This window comes from Narcine bancroftii, chromosome 9, assembly GCF_036971445.1.
Source record: "Narcine bancroftii isolate sNarBan1 chromosome 9, sNarBan1.hap1, whole genome shotgun sequence".
Lineage (NCBI taxonomy): Eukaryota > Metazoa > Chordata > Chondrichthyes > Torpediniformes > Narcinidae > Narcine > Narcine bancroftii.
Window position 1 is genome coordinate 55,476 of NC_091477.1, and position 8,571 is coordinate 64,046.

Here is an 8,571-nt window from a genome sequence, read left to right on the forward strand (position 1 = left end):
TGGCCCTGACCACCCGTCTCACTTGCAGGTCCCCATCCCCAGCCCCCTCACATCGCTCACAAACTTCCCGCTCATTCCCATCCAAGGGTCCCCGACCCCCTCACACTCACTGGTCCTCCTCACCTCGCAGATCCCAAACCCCGTCACCGTTCTGGGTCCTCAACCTCCTGAGCTTCACGGTTCTACCTCAGGCTCACAGGTCCCCCTCACCCTTCTGGGCCCCCCTCCCTCCTCCCCCCTCAGCCTCACGTGTCTCCGATCCCCGCTCACCCTTCTGGGTTCCCGACAACCCCTCAGCCTAGAGGATCGCCGACACCCCTCTCACCCACGCAGGTCCCCAACACCCCTCACCCATCTGGTTCCCCCCTCACCCATCTGGTTCCCCCTCACCCTTCTGGTTCCCCCTCACCCTTCTGGTTCCCCCTCACCCTTCTGGTTCCCCCTCACCCTTCTGGTTCCCCCTCACCCTTCTGGTTCCCCTCAACCTTCTGGTTGCCCCTCCCTCCTCAGCCTCACCGGTCCCTGATGCCCCCACACCTTTCTAGGTCCCAACCACCCTCAGCCTCGCGGGGCCCAACCACCCTCAGCCTAGCGGGGTCCAACCACCCTCAGCCTCGCGGGGCCCCGACACCCATCAGCCTCGCGGGTGCCCGACCCCCCCTCAGCCTCATGGGTCCCCGACCCTCGTGAGCCACGTGGGGCCCGACCCCCTAAGCCTCACGGGTCACCCCCTCAGCCTCGCGGGCCCCGACCCCCCTCAGCCTCACCTGGCACAACGCCGCTCAGCCTCGCGGGACCCAACACCCCACAGCCTCGCGGGGCCCAACCCCCCACAGCCTCGCAGAGCCCAACACCCCACAGCCTCGCGGGGCCCAACCGCCTTCAGCCTCGCGGCCACCGACCAACATCAACCTCGCGGGTCCCCGACCGACCTCAGCCTCGCGTGTCCCCGACCACCCTTAGCCTCGCGGGTCCCCGACCCCACTCAGCCTCACGCTTCCCCCTCCCCCCAACAGCCTCACGGACCCCGACCCCCCTTCAGCCTCGCGGGTCCCCGACTACCACACCCTAATGTCACCCCGATCCAAACTCCCTCACGGTTCCCCGGACCCACCTCACAACCATCCCTCTGCACGTTCCCCTCCGAGCTCCGGCCGCCCCAGACACAAACGGCGATCCGTGGAAACTCCGTCCTCTCTGGTCTCGCTCCCAAAATGCCTCGATTCTCACCCGTGAAGAACCGACACGAACCTCTCTCTCCCTCCCGCTCGCCAACTACTCCTCCAAAGGCGGGAAAGATCAACAACATGGCGGCCTCCAGGGGTCGCTCTCGCGAGAGCTTTGGCCACCCCTGCACGGGATCTCTTCTCCGCCACCCCGAGCCCCTGTATGGAGCCCTTTGGAGCCCCCTCTGTCCTGAGAACCTCGACCCACTGGGGAAGGGTCCAAGAGTTGCCTCGGGCCTCCAGTCCATCTCCCCTTCAGGCTGCACATTTCCACATCAGGACCTGCACCACATTCCCCCACAAGATTCCAGTCCATCCCACCTCCACCACCTTGGCCCAAAGCTCATTCCACGCTCCCACCCCCCTCTGAGGGAAAAAAAATCCCCCTTCAATCTCAATCCATGTCCTCCTCTTTGAATCTCTCCCACTCTTCTTGGTAACAGCCTGTCCCCATGGACACGATCTGTCCCCACTCACAATTTTCAAATCTTCCTCAATCTTCTATGGCCCAGGGAATAAAGTCCCAGCCTGTCCAACCTTCCCCTGGAACTCAAACCCCGAAAGCCAGACCACCTTCTTGTCCCTCTCCTCGATGCGCTCTCATTCCTATCCTTCCTCTCCTCCGGCCACCCAAACGGCACACAATGTTCCCCAGTTGGCCTCACCCAGGCCTTGTCCAACTTCCTCGTAGCCTCCCACCTCCTGCACTCAATCCTCTCATTTCTGAAGGCCAAAATACCAGAAGCATTCTTCACCCCCCCACCCCCCCCCCCCATCTCTACATGGGACTCCACTTTCGGGCAGTTCTGTATCACAGTTCCCCAATCCCTTTGTTTGACAACACTCCTCAATGGTCTGCCATTTAACATTCAAACTCTTACGTTTTAAGAATCAATTGCAGAGATCCATGGATGTGGGAAGTCAGGAGGGTTAGGGACTGGCTGCAGGTCGATGAGACTGGCAGAATGATATTTCACCATGGATGAGAAGGGCCGAAGGGTCTCTTTTCTTTGCTGTGGGGTTTCTAGGGTAGAGTTCACACCATTCTCAGGAAGGAGGATGAGCAGACAATGTCATGGTCCATGGGTAGGAAAGTTGATGAGATCCTGCCAGGAGAGATGAGAGATGAGAGAGTTAAGTGCGAAGGTGAAGGGCACAACCAAGGGGTCTCTCTCTGTCTGTTTGTGTGCGTGTGTAACTACGTCTGTGTGTTTCTCTCTATGTCTGTGTGTGTGTCTCTCTCTGTCTGTCTCTCGGTCTGAGTGTGTCTCTGTCTCTGTGTCTGACTCTGTCTGTGTCTCTCTCTGTCTGTCTCTCGGTCTGAGTGTGTCTCTGTCTCTGTGTCTGACTCTGTCTGTGTCTCTCTCTGTCTGTGTGTGTCTCTCTCTCTGTGTATCTCCCTCTGTGTGTGTGTCTCTGTGTCTGTTTGTGTGTCTCTGTCTGTCTGTTTGTCGCTCTGTGTGTGTGTCTCTCTCTCCCTCTGTGTCACAATTTGTGTCTCTCTGTCTGTATATGTGTGTGTGTCTCCCTGTCTATGTCTCTGTATCTGAGTCTCTGTATCTGAGTCTCTGTGTGTGTGTGTGTCTCTCTCTCTGTCTGTGTCTTTCTCTCTCTCTGTCCCTCTCTCTGTGTGTCTCTCTCACTCTGTGTTTCTCTCTCTGTGTCTCTGTGTGTGTTTCTATATCTGTGTCTCTGTCTCTGTGTGTGTCTCTATGTCTGTCTCTCTGTGTCGTGTGTTTGTCTCTGTGTGTGTGTGTGTCTGTCCTCATAGCATCCCTGATCCCTCATTGACGTCAACGCCAGGAATCCTGGCGCTGGATGGGGTGGTGGGAACATCACTGCCGCATCTACTTGAGGAACAGAGAGTCCTGTGGAAAAGTGGAACCTTTCTATTATTGGCCCTGACCACCCGTCCCCCTCACATCGCTCACAAACTTCCCGCTCATTCCCATCCAAGGGTCCCCGACCCCCTCACACTCACTGGTCCTCCTCACCCTCGCAGTTCCCAAACCCCGTCACCGTTCTGGGTCCTCAACCTCCTGAGCTTCACGGTTCTACCTCAGGCTCTCAGGTCACCCTCACCCTTCTGGGCCCCCCTCCCTCCTCCCCCCTCAGCCTCACGTGTCTCCGATCCCCGCTCACCCTTCTGGGTTCCCGACAACCCCTCAGCCTAGAGGATCGCCGACACCCCTCTCAGCCACGCAGGTCCCCAACACCCCTCACCCATCTGGTTCCCCCCTCACCCATCTGGTTCCCCCTCACCCTTCTGGTTCCCCTCAACCTTCTGGCTGGCCCTCCCTCCTCAGACTCACCGGTCCCTGATGCCCCCTCACCTTTCTAGGTCCCAACCACCCTCAGCCTCGTGGAGTCCAACCACCCTCAGCCTCGCGGGGCCCCGACCCCCATCAGCCTCGCGGGTGCCCGACCCCCCCTCAGCCTCATGGGTCCACGACCCTCGTGAGCCACGTGGGGCCCGACCTCCTCAGCCTCACGGGTCACACCCTCAGCCTCGCGGGCCCCGACCACCCTCAGCCTCGCCGGGACCCAACGCCCCTCAGCCTCGTGGGACCCAACGCCCCTCAGCCTCGCGGGGCCCAACCCCCCACAGCCTCGCGGGGCCCAACCCCCCACAGCCTCGCGGGGCCCAACCCCCCACAGCCTCGCGGGGCCCAACCCCCCACAGCCTCGCGGGGCCCAACCCCCTTCAGCCTCGCGGCCCCCAACCGACCTCAGCCTCGCGGGTCCCCGACCGACCTCAGCCTCGCGTGTCCCCGACCCCCCTTAGCCTCGCGGGTCCCCGACCCCACTCAGCCTCACGTTTACCCCTCCCCCCAACAGCCTCACGGACCCCGACCCCCCTTCAGCCTCGCGGGTCCCCGACTACCACACCCTAATGTCACCCCGACCCAAACTCCCTCATGGTTCCCCGGACCCACCTCACAACCATCCCTCTGCACGTTCCCCTCCGAGCTACGGCCGCCCCAGACCCAAAGGGCGACCCGTGGAAACTCCGTCCTCTCTGGTCTCGCTCCCAAAATGCCTCGATTCCCGCCCGTGAAGAACCGACACAAACCTCTCTCTCCCTCCCGCTCGCCAACTACTCCTCCAAAGGCGGGAAAGATCAACAACATGGCGGTCCCCAGGGGTCGCTCTCGCGAGAGCTTTGGCCACCCCTGCACGGGATCTCTTCGCCACCACGAGCCCCTGGATGGAGCCCTTTGGAGCCCCCTCTGTCCTGAGAACCTCGTCCCACTGGGGAAGGGTCCGAGAGTTGCCTCGGGCCTCCAGTCCATCTCCCCTTCAGGCTGCACATTTCCACACCAGGACCTGCACCACATTCCCCCACAAGATTCCAGTCCATCCCACCTCCACCACCTTGGCCCAAAGCTCATTCCACGCTCCCACCCCCCTCTGAGGGAAAAAAAATTCCCCTTCAATCTCAATCCATGTCCTCCTCTTTGAATCTCCCCCACTCTCCTTGGAAACAGCCTGTCCCCATGGACACGATCCGTCCCCACTCACAATTTTCAAATCTTCCTCAATCTTCTACGCTCCAGGGAATAAAGTCCCAGCCTGTCCAACCTTCCCCTGGAACTCAAACCCCGAAAGCCAGACCACCTTCTTGTCCCTCTCCTCGATGCGCTCTCATTCCTATCCTTCCTCTCCTCCGGCCACCCAAACGGCACACAATGTTCCCCAGTTGGCCTCACCCAGGCCTTGTCCAACTTCCTCGTAGCCTCCCACCTCCTGCACTCAATCCTCTCATTTCTGAAGGCCAAAATACCAGAAGCATTCTTCACCCCCCCACCCCCCCCCCCCATCTCTACATGGGACTCCACTTTCGGGCAGTTCTGTATCACAGTTCCTCAATCCCTTTGTTTGACAACACTCCTCAATGGTCTGCCATTTAACATTCAAACTCTTACGTTTTAAGAATCAATTGCAGAGATCCATGGATGTGGGAAGTCAGGAGGGTTAGGGACTGGCTGCAGGTCGATGAGACTGGCAGAATGATATTTCACCATGGACGAGAAGGGCCGAAGGGTCTCTTTTCTTTGCTGTGGGGTTTCTAGGGTAGAGTTCACACCATTCTCAGGATGGAGGATGAGCAGACAGATGTCATGGTCCACGGGTAGGAAAGGTGATGAAATCCTGCCAGGAGAGATGAGGGAGTTAAGTGCGAAGGTGAAGGGCACAACCAAGGGGTCTCTCTCTGTCTGTTTGTGTGCGTGTGTAACTACGTCTGTGTGTTTCTCTCTATGTCTGTGTGTCTGTCTCTCGGTCTGAGTGTGTCTCTGTCACTGTGTGTCTCTCTGTGTCTGAGTGTGTCTCTGTGTCTGTGTCTCTGTGTCTGACTCTGTCTGTGTCTCTGTCTGTGTGTGTCTCTCTCTCTGTGTATCTCCCTCTGTGTGTGTCTCTGTCTGTCTGTTTGTCGCTCTGTGTGTGTGTCTCTCTCTCCCTCTGTGTCACAATTTGTGTCTCTCTGTCTGTATGTGTGTGTGTCTCTCTGTCTATGTCGCTGTATCTGAGTCTCTGTGTGTGTGTCTCTCTCTCTCTGTCTGTGTCTTTCTCTCTCTCTGTGTGTCTGTCTCTCTCTCTCTGTGTTTCTCTCTCGGTGTGTGTTTCTATATCTGTGTCTCTGTCTCTGTGTGTGTCTCTCTGTCTATGTCTGTCTCTCTGTGTCGTGTGTTTGTCTCTCTGTGTGTGTGTGTCTGTCTCTCTGTGTCGTGTGCGTGTCTCTTTCTCCGTCTGTGTGTGTCTCTTGTCTGTCTCTCTCTCTCTGTCTGTGTATGTTTCTGTGTGTGTCTCTCTCTGTGTGTCTGTCTGTGTGTGTGTGTCTGTCTCTCTGTTTCTGTGTGTGTGTGTGTCTGTCTGGGTATGTGTGTGTCGCTCTCTCTCGGTGTCTCTAATATTTATTCATTACCCACCATTATCCATCCCTACTGGTGGTGCGGGCTTTGTTCCCCAAGGCGTCTGTATTGGCTGTCCATAGACCATCTCTGCCCCAACGCATTCCTCAGTGTCACCTGCATTAAAATCAAGATGGCATCAGCACCTTTTTGGGCACTTTTAGCCGTGTTTCCTCAGTTGTTCTGGCCAGTTTTGTGTTTCGTTCACACATTCCTGCTGCCTGGGGTTCACGGCACTCGTGGAAGATCGCCAGTTCCTGAAACAATTCTTCATTTATCTTATTTGTAACATTTTTACATTTAATTTAACATATGCATTAAAAAACTTAAATTTCTTATTTGAAAATAAGATAAAATTAATGCATAGTAATTCAAAAAGTAACCCCTCCCACAGCTGCCCAATAGAAAACAATAAAGAGAGAAAACATCTAGATAGTATTTATAAAAATTGACCAAAACTCTCAAATAAAATCTTGCTTTTCTTGGTTTTAGGAGTCAGAAAGTTCGTGTTGGGTGATTACAATTTAATTCCTACAATTGGTAAATACACATCCCAAATCTTCAAAAGAGAAATTCAAATTTGTTCCGTGAATTCGATGTAATTATTTCGTGGGAATCAATGGCCTATTTCAGTGTGGCCATCGACCCATTCCCAAATACGCATCGGACTTCCAAGTTACTGCCACACATTTTAACCCTATAACAATTACAGCACAGAAACAGGTCATTTGGCCCTTCTTGACTGCACTGAACTAAATACTCTCCTCTCGTACCACCTCTCTGCATTCCCCTCCCCTCCAATTTTTCCTGAAATGACAAAATGGACCCTGCCGCCACTATTTCTCCCGGAAGCTCACTCCACTCAGCCACCACTCTGAGTAAAGAAGTTCCCCGTCATGTTACTTCCAAACTTTTACCTCCTGTTTCAATCTCTGAGATTTCTTCATTATTTTTTTCCTTTTGAATTGAACATTACGATATATGTTAATGCACTTTTCAAATTGTTTTACAATGTAAACAATATTTTAAAGAAAAATCTGTAGATTTCACCATCTGAGGTGGAGGAACTAAACTGTGGTTTCGGTGGGTCCACGCCTAGGGGTATTCGGATTATTTTAAACTGGACCGTCTTCCAATGTCTGCAGCGGAACTGGCAGAAAGAGGATTGGGCTGTCGGTGTCATTGTTAATGACGTCTCATTCCAGTACAGAAACCTTCCAGTCTGTGATGAACTGATTTTCTCATCCCACTGACCAGCACCCATTTCATATCCCTTCATACCCCTCCCATCCATGCCCATATCAAATGCTTTCTGCAGTTAAGCCATTTCTGAATCCACACATCCATAGATCCCAAGCCTTATGACTGAGTCTGTGGAGCCTATCAAATGTCTATGTTTGTGTGTGTCTCTCTGTGTCTGTGTGTGTCTCTGTGTGGGTCTCTCTCTCTCTCTCTCTGTGTCTCTCTGTGTCTGTGTGTGTCTCTCCCTCTGTATGTGTGTCTCTGTCTGTCTGTCTGTGTGTCGCTGTGTGTGTGTCTCTCTCTCTCCCTCTGTGTCACAATTTGTGTCTCTCTGTCTGTATGTGTGTGTCTCTCTCTGTCTGTGTCTCTGTATCTGTGTGAGTCTCTGTGTCTGTCTCTGTGTGTCTGTGTCTCTCTGTCTGTGTCTCTCTCTCTCTGTCTGTGTGTGTGTCTCTCTGTGTCTCTGTGTGTGTTTCTATATCTGTGTGTCTGTGTGTGTCTATGTCTCTGTGTGTGTCTCTCTATCTGTCTGTGTGTGTCTGTCTGTGTGTTTGTGTGTCTCTGTCTGTTTGTGTGTCGCTGTGTGTGTGTCTCTGTCTGTTTGTGTGTCGCTGTGTGTGTGTCTCTCTCTGTGTCTCTGTGTCACAATTTGTGTCTCTCTGTCTGTATGTGTGTGTGTCTCTCTCTGTCTGTGTCTCTGTATCTGTGTGAGCCTCTGTGTCTCTCTGTCTGTCTCTCTCTCTGTCTGTGTGTGTGTCTCTCTCTGTGTCTGTGTGACGCTGTCTGTGTCTCTGTGTGTGTTTCTATATCTGTGTGCCTCTGTGTGTCTCTCTGTCTATGTCTGTGTGTGTATCTGTCTGTGTGCATCTGTCTCTCTGTGTCGTGTGTCTGTCTCTCTGTGTCGTGTGTGTGTCTCTCTGTGTGTCTCTCTGTCTCTTTCTGTGTGCATGTCTCCCTCTCCGTCTGTGTGTATCTCTCAATCTGTCTGTGTCTGTCTGTCTGTGTGTGTCTCTGTCTGTCTCTCTCTCGCTGACAGTGTCTCTCTCTCTGTCTCTGTCTGTGTGTGTTTCTCTGTGTGTGTGTGTCTGTCTCTCTGTTTCTGTGTGTGTGTGTGTCTGTCTGGGTATGTGTGTGTCGCTCTCTCTCGGTGTCTCTAATATTTGCTTATTCATTACCCACCATTATCCATCCCT

The 8,571-nt window shown here is 54.2% G+C and overlaps 1 long non-coding RNA gene across 1 annotated transcript; it reads right to left on the reverse strand.

The window, feature by feature from the left end:
* Window positions 1–2,116: 2,116 nt before the first annotated feature.
* LOC138742794 (uncharacterized) lies at window positions 2,117–6,215 on the reverse strand. The gene is made up of 3 exons (XR_011344410.1): window positions 6,155–6,215; window positions 5,153–5,378; window positions 2,117–2,332 (listed from the first exon to the last, which is right to left on the reverse strand). It is a non-coding gene; the product is annotated as an uncharacterized lncRNA (long non-coding RNA).
* Window positions 6,216–8,571: the final 2,356 nt, after the last annotated feature.